Genomic DNA, 13,793 nt, shown 5'->3' on the forward strand with positions numbered 1-13,793 from the left:
TGGCATCTTCTTTTGTAGCACCGCACTGCACTCTTCCGTTAGATTGACCACCTCGTTCTCTAGAAGCTTCATTTTCTTGGACATCACCTCCTTGATGAACTTTGCATAATTCGGCATTTTTTCCAAAGCATCAGCAAAGGGGATGTTGATATGAATTTTCTTAAAAATCTCCAAGAAATTGGAAAACTGCTCATCCAAGGTCTTCTTCTTGAACCTTTGAGGATATGTAAGTGGAGGCTTGTATATCGGTTTCTCTTCAAGTTCAAACTCCTTCTTCTTGATTTCCTTCTCTTCAACTACAACATTTTCATTCCTTTCAGATGGCTGGCTTTCTTCTCCATCTACTTGCTTTCCACTCCTCAACATGATAGCATTGCACTGCTCCTTAGGATTTACCTCTGTGTTGCTCGGGAACTGGCCTCTGTTATTATCTTTCAAGGAATTTTCCAGCTGCCCAATGCTAGTCTCCATGGATTGAATTACAATTGGCCATGTGTGTTTCCAAGCTATCTAGACGAGTCTCAGTCCTCGCCATCCTTTTACCAGATTCCTGCACAAAATTACTAACAACGTCCTCCAAAGATGGCTTACCCTCACCCTTAATTGTGTTGTATCCCGGAGGAGGATTTCACACATTTTTATTGTTAGCGTAAGAAAAATTTTCATGATTACGCATATTGGGGTGATAAATATTGGGTACAGGATTACCTCTGTAAGCTCTATAACCTCTTTGATTTATGTACTGCACTTGTTCAGGATAGTGAGATTAGTCCATTGCACCCGGCACACCTGCTTGTTCTGCAACACTCACTTTATTCAAAGCGGCTACCTGTGTAGTCAGTGCAGATAATTGAGCAGTGATAGATGTGAGAGGATCCACTGCATACACTCCAACTGGCATCTTAACTCCCATACGCTCAGATGGTCATTGAAAACTATTGATCGTCATTTGCTCCAACATATCATAGGCCTGTACAGGGTCCTTTGCAAATATAGTACCTCCAGCCACAGAATCCACATTCATCCTTGTAGGCACATTCATTCCATTGTAGAACAATTCGATTTGCTCCCAATCTGCAAATTTGTGGTTAGGATAACGTCTTAATAATTCTTTATACCTTTCCCACGCCTCGTAGAGCTGTTCAGAATCCATCTGTCTGAATGTGCTGATCTCAATCTTCAGTTGGGTGGATTTGGCAGGTGGAAAATATTTTGCAAGAAATTTGACCGCCATATCCTCCCATGTAGTAATGCTCCCAAGCGACAGTGACTGCAACCAACTCCTTGCTTGATCCCTGAGAGAAAAAGGAAACAAGCATAAACATATAATATCCTCAGACACACCATTAATTTTTACCGTATCAGATATTTCCAAGAAAGTGCGTAGGTGTAGGTGAGGATCAGCAATGGTGCTCCCATTAAATTGGTATTGTTGAACCATGTTGATCAAGGCCGGCTTCAATTCAAAATTGTTGCCATTAATGGTCTCTCGAGCGATTCCAAAATAGTGAGCCTGGATCGTCGGCCGGAAGTGATCTCTAATTGGCACCAGGGGAGCTTGATTTACATTCTCTTCAGCCATTCTATTGACTTCTTCTCTTCTAATTCTTCTCAAAGCACATGCAGTGCGCTCGATCTCCGGATCAAACAGTAAAGAATTAACACTTTGAGATCGTCGCATAAACGAAAATTAAAAATAAGAAGAAATCAATTAGTAACTTAAAATAAAATAAATAAAACTCTAAATTAAAATCTAGACTAATTGGTAACAAGACTAAAAAATAATCAAAATTTACTCCCTGGCAACGACGCCAAAAACTTGTTGTGAAAAATGCTCGCAAGCGTACGAGTGTCAAGTTTTAATATAGTGAAAAATCAAGTATCGTTCCCACAGAGACTAAAATGAAAATATTCAGTTCTTGTAATTAAAATAATCTAAACTTAAGCGTATTATTCCCTCTCCCGAGTGCCAAATAAAATATATCAACTACAATTCAATTCCAATATTCATATTAAGAATCTACTTGCAGTGATCTATACAAAACAATGTTCTTTTTAAAAGCTCTTTTAAAATTATACACTCTCCCGAGCTATATAACTAATTAACAGTGTATTTTCTAATGGTCCTATTCAAAATCTCCTCTCCCGAGTGCCAGATTTCAAATAAATATTACAATTCAATTAGTGATCAAGTAATTGAAAAGACAATCAATTCTAAAAAAACAATTAATCTAGAAGAAACTCAATTCAATAAAATCAAAAATTCATGAAAGCGTCTACACCAGGTTCCATCCGACCTCTAGACTCTAAAAAATTAGTTCATAATAAAATTCTAAATAAAACAAATCATAAATCCAGACATATTCAGAATTAAATAAAAGGTAGAAAACAAATCCATCGATGTGATGCCGTGTCCGGACTCTCGATCTCCATCTTCGTTCTTCAAGTACGCCCAGAATCCTCCCAGAATTCTTCACGACTCTTATGTACGTAAGTGTGTGTTGTGGCGGCTCATTCCTCTATTGTCTGATAAGTGCAGCCCTTTTTATACTATCCTCAATAAAAGCCCATGAAAATACTAAAACTTTCTTTCCCGCAATAATTAAAACACCGAGAATTTCATCACGCGCGGCCGCTCCAGAAATCCCACGCGGGCGCGCATAAGGCTCTGTCTTGATTTCTCACTTTCACATCACAAGCAGCGCGTTAGCTCTTCTCACTCTTCCTCTTTAGCGCTTAGTTAAGCGCTAACAATGAGCTCAAATAAGAAATCCCATTACTCTTATCTTCTTTTCTTTTCTTCTACAGCCTTAAACGCTTTCTTTTCTTTTCTTCCTTGTCTTCTTTATCTCTCTTTTTTTCTTTTATAAATCTTTTCTTCTTCAATTTCTTCTCTTTTTCAAATAAATTCAATAATTTCCTACAATCACAAAAACAACAAAACCCACACATAAATCTGCTCGAAACAAATATTTAACAATTAAAATCATAATTAATTTAAGTGTATAAAATACACTTATCAATAGCTTGGCAAACAACTGCTCAACTCGCAAAACCTGCAAGACGATCCTCAAATGCTCTGCATGGCCAGTACGGTTCTTTGAGTAGATAAGAATATCATCGATGAAGATAATAACAAACTCATCCAAAAAGCGCTGAAAGATACGGTTCATCAAACCCATAAAAACCGCTGGAGCGTTAGTCAAACCAAACAGCATGACTATAAACTCAAAATGACCATACCTCGTCCTGAATGCAGTCTTAGGAACATCTTCCTCACGCACTCTCAGGTGATGATAACCTGACATCAGATCAATCTTCGAAAAGACAGAAGAACCCTGCAGCTGATCAAAAGGTCATCTATTCGGGGTAAAGGATACCTGTTCTTGACTGTAGCCTGATACAGTTGACGGTAGTCGATACAGAGCCGCATAAAACCATCATTCTTCCGAACAAATAGAACAGGAGCACTCCAAGGTGATACACTAGGTCTGATGTATCCCTTGGCAATCAAATCCTCAAGTTGCTCCTTCAATTCTCTCAATTCAACCGGTGCCATACGATACGGAGCTTTGGAAATAGGTTGAGTACGTGACACCAAATCGATGCTGAATTCGATCTCTCAAATAGGCGGCAATCCAGGAATCTCTTCCAGAAACACATCAGCAAATTCTCTAACCACTGGTATATCAACCAATTCAGGGCTAGATTTCAGTACATCAAATGCATAAACCGAAAATCCCTCTGCACCTCTCTGTAACAAACGAGTCATAGATAACACTGAAATCAAATGAATTCTAGATCGAGAACCCTTACCAAAGAATTTCCACCCGTCTGCCATTTCAGGTCTGAATCTGACAACCTTCTGAAAACAATCTACGGTTGCACTGTACTTGGTTAAAGAATCTATACCAACAATACAGTCAAAATCTGACAGCCCAAGTACAATACAATCGAACTCTAACAAATTTCCCTCAAAACAGAGTTCACAGTTCCTGACTAATCTGACATAAACAATTCCTCCACCCAAGGGTAAAGTAACAACTACTACAGTAGGTAACAACTCAGTAGGCAAAGCATGCAACAACACAAATTTCTCAGAGATAAAGGAATGGGAAGCACCTGTATCTATCAAAAAATGAGGAGAATAACCAAAAATCGAACAGTTACATGCAATAACATCGTCCGGTGCTGCCTGAGCCTGATCCTCTGTAAAAGTAAAGTCTCGTGCCTGCTGTCTCGGAGGCTGGTTCTCACTAGGGTTAGCTCCCTGTCTGCTCTTCTGCTGAGGTTGGAAGGAGTGAACTGCAGAAGACTGTCTCTCAGTCTGAGCTGTAGGTCTAGATGAACTTTCACTCTGAGCTCGATCTCTACTACGCTGAGGGCACACCTTAGAAAAATGTCCCGGTTGCTGACAGGTGTTGCAGTTTCCAAAGACCCGTACACATTGATCTGGTGAATGTATTCCCCCACACTTGTTGCAGAACAAAGATGAATATCCAGAACTCTGTCCTGAACCAAATTGCATGGAACCACTGGAACTAAAAGAACTGTTCCCCTGCTTCTTGAACTGTTTCCCTCTTGCTTTGTAATGATCCTTTCTGTTTCCCCCACTGCTTCAACCTTCGTACCTTTGAGATTTGTTCTGATACTGCGTTGGCTGATTCTGATACTGAGACGGTTGAGTCTGAGACTGTCTCTGCTGCTGAGGTACCATCTGATTTCCTCTCTGTCTCCACAAACCAGCTTCAGCTCCCTTTGCGTGATTCATGGCATCCGCAAAGTTATCAGGCCTAGCAGTGTTTACCAACGTGAAGATGTCGGGGTTCAAACCGTTGATGAACTGATTGGCTTTTTCTTCTTCATTGTCGGCGATATGTGGTGCAAAATGCAACAGACTATCGAATTTGGCAACATACTCTTCAATGTTCAAGTTCCCTTGCCTCAAATTAGCAAACTCGGCTCCCTTATCCTTTCGGTATGAAATCGGAAAAAACAGCTTATAAAACTTAGTTTTAAAAAGAGACCAAGTAACAACTGTACCTCGATTCTCCTGGATCTCTTCGTCGTGATCCACCAGTTTTTAGCAACACCACGAAGCTGATGAATGACTAACCTAGTTCGGCGGTCATCAGAGTAATCAAGGGAATCGAACAAATGATCAATGTCGTCCAACCAGCTCTCGCAGTCAATCGGATTCTCTGTACCTAGCAACAAAGGCGGATTAAACGACTGAAACCTCTTCAGCAAGGTTTCCATAGGAGTCACTGTAGCATCCATCTGAACAATTTTAGTACTAGCATTCTCATTTGGTGGAATAACTGGCGGTGGGTTTCTGTTTATAACTTGACGAGGACCCATCTGATAATCAAAGGTTAGGACACAAGATATCTCAATCGTTACAATGCGGTGCCCTTTCAACCTCTCAGAATATTGGATACTAGTCGATAACAAAAACAATTATATCTCAAGTAGTCCATGCTTTATAAATTAAATCACATAGTCATGTAATTCAAATAATTCTCAATAATAAAGCATGCTCGCATGGAATTAAATAGTCGAATAAAATAACTCAATCACTTGCGGGAGCCAATACACGCAGACTCGATCTATCCCGCTCACTCTTGTTCAACCAAGAACTTATCGCTTTGATACCACTTAATGTGAGACCTCGGTTCTAAACATCTAATATCGGAATAAACCGTAATAAAGAATACAAGATCCAAGATTAAAAGCAATAGAAGAATAAGATTTTTTTTATAAAAAAGAGCATGCCCGGACCCCGTGCACACATCCGTGCATTTAATCGAAGCACACACGAACCCCGCACCACAACTGTGTCCGGGTCCGTGCCTAAACATTGCACTAAAAAAATGAGTTTCTGTCCAGCAACACGGACCTTTACCTGGAGGTGGCACGGGGTCCATGCACTCGAAAAAAACAACTCTAAGGCTTGCAAGGGAACACGGACCCTTGCACGGACGTGGCACGGGGTCCGTGCCCTACTGCACCAGAAAAGGAAATGAGCATGACAGATAAAAAAACCATGCTAACACAATCAAATTCTTCAATTCAACAATGCTACAAACTCATTACAACATTCATAAGGAGTACAAGGTAGGTATAGAGTTGTACATTATTCAAACCAGTAGAACATGCATCGGTTCTAGATTAAAATCTAAATATAACAAGTTCGAGTTACAAATCGACTTCTAAAACACCGAGTCTTCACTTCTACTCAACTCAACCCCTAGCATGTTGCCTCTGACTTGATCCTGTCCCACATGTCGCCAAGTACACATACAAAACAAAGCAACAGCCGGATAACTCCGGTGAGAATGATATTCCCAGTAAAAGCAACATAACAGGCAATGAAAGGAATATATCAACAACATGCTTTTAAGACAACAATAATCAAGTTCAGAAAAATGAAATGTATGTCTTTAAAACGGGATATCAACTCTGATAAACAAGGGATTGCTGCTATGCTTTTGGGATCCCGAGGATGAGATCACTTAACGACTCACCGACTCTCCCAAACGTGGTGGTGCCACGTATCCCACTCCCCTAGACTTTGGTGCAACTATAAGGAGTATTCTGACTCTAGGTGAACCTCTACACCCAGGCCACTTACAGTATATCCCCCAAAATGTCAAAACAAAAAGGGCGGTTCTGCCCGCTGAAATCAAAGGTTTGGCTCAATATGAATGCATAAGAAAACATAAAACATTAAGCCATATAACAAAATTCAATCAACAACAAAATACAAGTTCCACATGCTAGAACAAGTATTGATGCAAGCATGTGATTTTAAGGGAAACTCGAGAACCAACTGTCCCGAGTATGCTATCCCGCTAACGATGACTGCTTTTACCTTTCAATGCAAGTAGCTCCAACTCTGGATAAGCTACAACAAAAAGTTATATCAGAAACTAAACAACCAAACAACAACAACGGCTCAAGGTATTATCTTTACCGGTCTTCGTCCAACTCTGCGACGATCGAATGCTGCTAACCCAGGGCTCGACAAACTCCAAACGAATCTGTACGGAGGCAAAGAAGATCAACAAGACGATCAACTCACAAGCCAAGGTTCAACAACACAAAACTGTTCAAAATCTCTAAAACTCAAATCGGCGGCATAACGGCTATAAACTGAAAAAATCGAAAACGCAAACACCAGTACAATATCGATATCAATTCATATCAATGCTAAAACAACAATAAAGGCTCAAACTCAACACATCTCAAAATCCTCATTTTCGAATTTGGCTTCCAAAAATCATAACAATTCCGAACGTCGCTCTATTTCAAAACCGACTGAGAATAAACGATCAGAACTCTGTCAAGAACAACATACTCGAAACTCAATCGATTCTAACAACATCCAAAAAATAGAATGTGTCCGATCGTAGAAAAACTTAAGATATAACGAATCTCTCGCTGCAGTGATCGCTAATCTGCCTTTAGAAATAAATTTCAACGGACGGATCGAGCTCGGACTGAAATCCCAAAGCTTGAAATAGGCTTTCCCAAGATTTAATGGAGAGTAAACATTGGAGGGGATGAAGTGGTGAAGTGGGAGAATAATTAGTCAAGCCAATAATATAACAAATCCAATAATTGCATTTTAGTCCCTGAAATTTCTAAAATTTGCAAAATAGACCCTGATCAAAATCAAGTCGGCTCTTGAACTCTGTAATCTCCGATTAACTCATATAAGTTCAATTAAGATAAAATCGGGGCGTTACATATACCATGCATGTACATGCAATATGACGGGTACTGAAAAACCTATCCAGAAGACTGCTCAGTCAAGGCGCCATGTTATGTAGCATGCTGGGCCGTTGCATCAAGAGATGACTCCTGTACCATAACATTGTGGATATATCCGGACCAAAATCCATGGAATCCATCCACTAAAAATACGGAGTTGAGCGACCCCTACTAAGGTTATGAAAATCAAGTCATAAAGCTCAACATGTTCATGCATACATCATAATATCAATGCATATACAAATGCCATAGAAAACATGCAAAAATAATACATGTATATTCAACCTGGTATCTCGAATAATACGTCCATATCTATATCCAGAAACTCAAGCACCCTAGCAATCTAGCAGTCCAGATATTGAAACCCAAGGCTATAAACAATAATCACCATATCACTTATAATACTCTAAAAGCCTTAACTAAGCTACTACATAGTCCCTAATCTCTACAGGGATCCAATGATATACCTGCGTCCGTCGTCAGCCCGCTGATGGAGACTTCCTAAAAACTTAGGCATATCTCCGCTACTATCCCTGCTGTCCTCCGCCACTCCCGACCCTATAATAGGACACCTAAAAGTACCTAAAACCTAGCTAGAAAGGGAGAGGAGAGGAAATGTTTCGAGTGGAAATGGGGACTCTCGACCCCTATTTATAGGCGTAGATCGGATGGTTTGATCCCTGTGATCGGATCGTCCGATCTTCCCATTCAACCCCCTCCGAACACTTGTCCCTCGCAGTGGTGTCACTGCTTACATAATACGTTCAGATCGTCCAATCCAAGTCTTCGGATCGTCCTATCTCCTTGGGTTGTCAAATCAAATCCATATCCACTTATCCTGACACGATCGGATCGTCCGATCTTTACTGAGCCTCCGATCTCCAACCATTCTTCCAAACTCTATGCACTTCAGATGGTCCGATTCTAGGGTTTGGATCATCGGATCCTTCCGAAAACTTGGAACTCTTCGGTCCATTTTCGAGTGTTCTGAATCCATTTTTTCAACTCCTTAAACTCATTTGAAAATCCATTATTCATGTTTTAGTCAAATAATCATAATTAGGCACTTGATTAACTTAATTTTGGATACGGGCTACTACATTCTCCCCCACTTAAGAGATTTTGTCCTCGATATCAGGACTAGGATAACAGACCAAAATAATACTGAAACAACTTGTTATTACAATACTGCAATTTACAACTGAAATGCAAAAATACAATACAATCAAAAGAAATCCGGATGTTCAAAATGCATACGACTTTCCAACTCCCAAGTCTCTTCCTCAGTGCCTCGATGCTGCCATTGAACCATTACTAGAGGAATGCACTTATTTCGAAGCACTTTGTCTTTCCAGTCGATGATTCTGAGTAGCCTCTCCATGTACGGCAAATCAAGCTCTAATTGTACTTCTGTCGGATGCAGAATGTGCGACTATCTGCAATGTATTGACGAAGTAATGACAGGTGAAACACGTTGTGAATGCTGGAAATATATGTGAATTCTGGAAAGATATGTCAGTAAAGCCAAATGGTAAGCCACATCTCCGACTTTCTCCAAGATCTCAAATTGACCAATGAACCTAGGCACTAATTTTACCTTGAGACTGATGAAACTTAAAATTTGTAATTATTTATATGTTAAAAATTTTGTTTTAAAATTAAAGTTTCATTAAAATTATGAAGTTGTATTATTTTAGTGTTATGTGTTTATATTTAAATATTTTACTAAAAATGTTGTATTTTATGTTTTGCGCAGGTTTAGTAAAAATAAAATTACTCAAGCTACAAAGGTCATATTGGAGTAATCTCAAATTCTGTAGAATCACAAAAGAGGCATCTTCAACTTTGTAGAAGACAAGAAATTCCAAAAACTCATTAAGATGATCAAAATAATCAAACATCAAAATGGAGACAGATTTACTTTTACTATGACCAGCTTGTAGTAAAAATATCATAACTATTTCATCTTTTACCCAAAAGAGGTGAATTATATGTCCAAACACATCTACACAAAATATCCTACGTGTTCTATGTTGAATGAAAAGGCTGAATCCGTGGTCTAAGGTATCAAACATGCCAATTAAAGTTGGGTCATGGTATTGACATTCAAGGAGACAAGCACCCACCAACTTTATTATTCCACATTTAATGAGTCTTGTACTCTTGCTCTCATTTGGCCTATAAATAGACGTGTTGTATAATTTTTTTAGTGTGCAAAAGTGTAGAGAAATTTCTCACTTGTAAAATAAATATTGTGTGTGTAATAATAAGAGTTTAAGTGTGCATATTTCTCCAAGTTTAAGTATGAAATTTCTTTTATCCTTACTCTTGAGTCTTATGTTCATGGCAAGCTAAATCCTTTTATGTCAAGGTGAAAAGGTTTCATTGTTGGTCAAGTAAGATTGTTTATATTTTGTATATTCTTTCCTTTTCTATTTTTATTTTTACTAATTGATCTTTATTTGTAGGTATAATTTGGATGATTTATTGTTATCTATTTACATCAAATATTTGGTACCTTGAATGTGGTTACCTTGATTTGTTGTCTAATATGATACAATAAATACTACAATAATTATATACTATAAATATATGTATCAATTTATAATAAAGTCATATATAGTATTTAGACAATAGCATGGCTCTGTCGATTGTTCTAAATAATATATTGTGATTTGATCTAACATTCACTTTTCCGCAACTAACATTTACTTTCTCGCATCTAACATTTACTTTTTCGCAACTAACATTTACTTTTTCGCAACTAACATTTACTTTCTCGCATCTAACATTTACTTTTCTGCATCTAACATTTACTTTCTCGCAACTAACATTTACTTTCTCGCATCTAACATAAAACAAAAGTCATATATTTTATTTAGACGATAGCGTGGCTTTGCCGGTTTTTCTAAATGAAATATGGTGATTTGATCTAACATTTAATTTTATGTCAATTTATATTTATGCACTTATATATATATTATGGTACCATATAATAATTATCGGTTAATCTTATATTAATATAGTGAGAACTATATTATATGATATATTTGTTTAAATATTTAATTGTTCTTTTATGTTTATATTTATTCATTTATATAAATATATATATATATATATATATATATATATATATTATGGGTACCATGTATTAAATATCGGTTAATCTGAATTTAATATAGTGGAAACTATATTATATGATATATTTGTTTAAATAGTTAATTGTTCTTTTATGTTTATTCTTATTTTAGTTTTTTTTATTTATTTTTGTTAAGTAATCTTAAATAAACCAACAATAAACCTTTGAAACCTTGACAATTTTATAATTTGTGTATTTGAAGTTTTATAATAATATTTCCATTTATAATATATCATTGCTAAAAATAAACTTACAGCATCCTCTCCGTGGATCGATCTCGTACTCACGAGCATATTACTTGCAGACAACCTACACTTGGGTGAATTACAATTTAAGTTGTAGCAAGTTTTTGGCGCCGTTGTCGGGTAGATATAAATTAATTTTATTTTTTGTTATTTATGTTATTTATGTAAATAGTATGTTGTTTTTAATTGTATGATTGTTTGGAGTCGTAAACAAAGTGGTAGACTTGTTCGAGTATCTGAAAATATTTTAAACATGGAGGATAATTCTAATAATCAAGATGATAATAATAATAATAATAATAATAATCAAGAACATGAACAACCAAGAACACTTAGGCATCATATGAATCCAATAAGAACTAGTACACCATCTTGTTTGATTTTTCCTCCTGATGCGTCTAATTTCAATTTTAAGCCACAAATCATTCAACTTTTACCAAATTTTCGTGGCCTAGATTCTGAAAATCCATATTTACATTTAAGAAAATTTGAGGGGGTTTGCAACACTTATAGTTGCAGCATGGATATTGTTCGATTAAAGCTTTTTCCTCTTTTTTTAAAAGATAAAGCTAAAACATGGTTGCAAAATTTGAGATCAAGTTCAATAAAATCATGGGAAGAAATGCAACAACAATTTCTAACAAAATTTTTTCTTCCCATAGAACAAACTCTTTTAAAAGACAAATTACAACTTTTTCTCAAAAACAAGGGGAAAAATTTTATCAATGTTGGGATAGATATAAAGAGTTACTTATTACATGCCCACATCATGGTTTTGAAATATGGAGGATAGTTTCTCACTTTTATGAAGGTTTAATACCTAAAGATAGGCAAATGATAGAATTTATGTGTAATGGAACTTTTGAAGATAAAAACCCAAATGAAGCTATGAAATATTTGGAGTCATTAGCAGAAAATGCTCAAATTTGGGATAATATAGGCTCAATTGAACCACCAAGTAAAACCAATAATTCAACAAATGGGGTTGGTATTTATCATCTTAAAGATGATGTAGATATTCAAGCCAAACTTGCATCTTTAGCAAAAAAAATTGAGTCATTAGAAATTAAAAAGAGTGATCAATTAAAAAGTGTTCAAGAAATTGTTTGTCATATATGTGATACACATGATCATCTTACAAAAAATTGTCCTACTTTGCCTTCGTTTAAAGAATGTCTTCATGAACAAGCCAATTATGTTAACAATTTTAAAAAACCAACATTAGACCCTTTTTCACAAACATATAATCCTGGTTGGAGAAATCATTCTAATTTTAGTTGGAGGAACGTAATAATGCACAACCTTCACAACAACCTTTTCAAAATAATCAAAATCATCAAGGTTATGCTCCTTATATCCCACCTCCAAGAAAACATTTTGAAGATGAAATTCATGCATACATTCAAAAGCAAGAGTCTATAAATATTCAAAACATTCAATCTATGAATGATTTGAAAGAAACTCTTGCAAAATTTGCATCTGCACTTAATATTCATGAAAAAGGAAAATTTCTATCTCAAACACAACCTAATCCTAAAAATCAAAATCAAGATAAATTTGATCAAGTAAAAGTTGTTATAACTCTTAGAAGTGGTAAAATAGTTAATGATCCATATAGTGATGAAAACAAAGATCATTTAAACTCAAAGAGTAAGGATGAAAATCTTGATACTTTCGAGAAAGATGATACTTTGAGTCCTAAAAATAAGAAAGTTGATGATAAAGTAATAAGTGATTCAAATAAACCTATTCCTTTTCCACATGCATTAGTAAATAATAAAAAACAAAAAAAATGATTATGATATTTATGAAGTTTTTAAACAAGTAAAAATAAATATTCCATTATTAGATGTTATTAAACAAGTGCCTTCTTATGCAAAGTACTTAAAAGATTTATGTACTGTGAAAATACAATTGCATGTAAAGAAAAAAGCATTCTTAACTGAACAAGTAAGTTCTATTATTCAAAATAATTCTACTTTGAAATATAAAGATCCAGGTAGTCCAATAATTTCATGTATTATTGGAAAAAATAAAATTAAAAAAGCTTTGTTAGATTTGGGAGCAAGTGTGAATTTACTTCCTTATTCAGTTTATGAAAAACTTAAGTTGGGAGATTTAAAACCTACATCTGTTACTCTTTTACTAGCCGATAGGTCAATCAAAATACCTAGAGGTATCATAGAAGATGTATTAGTTCAAGTTGATAAATTCATATATCCTGTGGATTTTATTGTCATGGATACACAACCAATAGAAGTTCATAATAAAATTCCAATAATATTGGGACGTCCATTTCTAGTAACTTCAAATGATTTAATTAATTGTCGAAATGGAATAATGAAATTATCTTTTGAAAACATGACTTTGGAACTTAATGTGTTCAATTTAAGTAAACAACCAAGTATTACTGAAGATAAAGATGATAATGCAATAGAAACTATCGTGGAAGAATGTCAACAAGAAAACTTAAATCAACAATCTGATGTTTGTTTGGTGAAAATTTTGATTCGGAAAATATTTTTGAATCAAAATTATTTGAAGAAAACAATCAACTTGAAGAAGAAAAAGAAAATGTTGTAGCCGATCATTTATCAAAAATAATTTTCGAATCATCTCAAAATAAAATACCA

General features: G+C 35.8%; 1 non-coding gene across 1 annotated transcript; it reads right to left on the reverse strand.

Annotated features, from left to right (window-relative positions):
* Positions 1-11,825: 11,825 nt before the first annotated feature.
* On the reverse strand, positions 11,826-11,936 carry LOC140870134 (small nucleolar RNA R71). Its single transcript, XR_012147112.1, has one exon. It is a non-coding gene; the product is annotated as a small nucleolar RNA R71 (small nucleolar RNA).
* Between the last annotated feature and the right edge of the window lie 1,857 nt (positions 11,937-13,793).

Source organism: Henckelia pumila, chromosome 4 (genome assembly GCF_033568475.1).
Source record: "Henckelia pumila isolate YLH828 chromosome 4, ASM3356847v2, whole genome shotgun sequence".
In the NCBI taxonomy this organism is placed as follows: Eukaryota; Viridiplantae; Streptophyta; class Magnoliopsida; order Lamiales; family Gesneriaceae; genus Henckelia; species Henckelia pumila.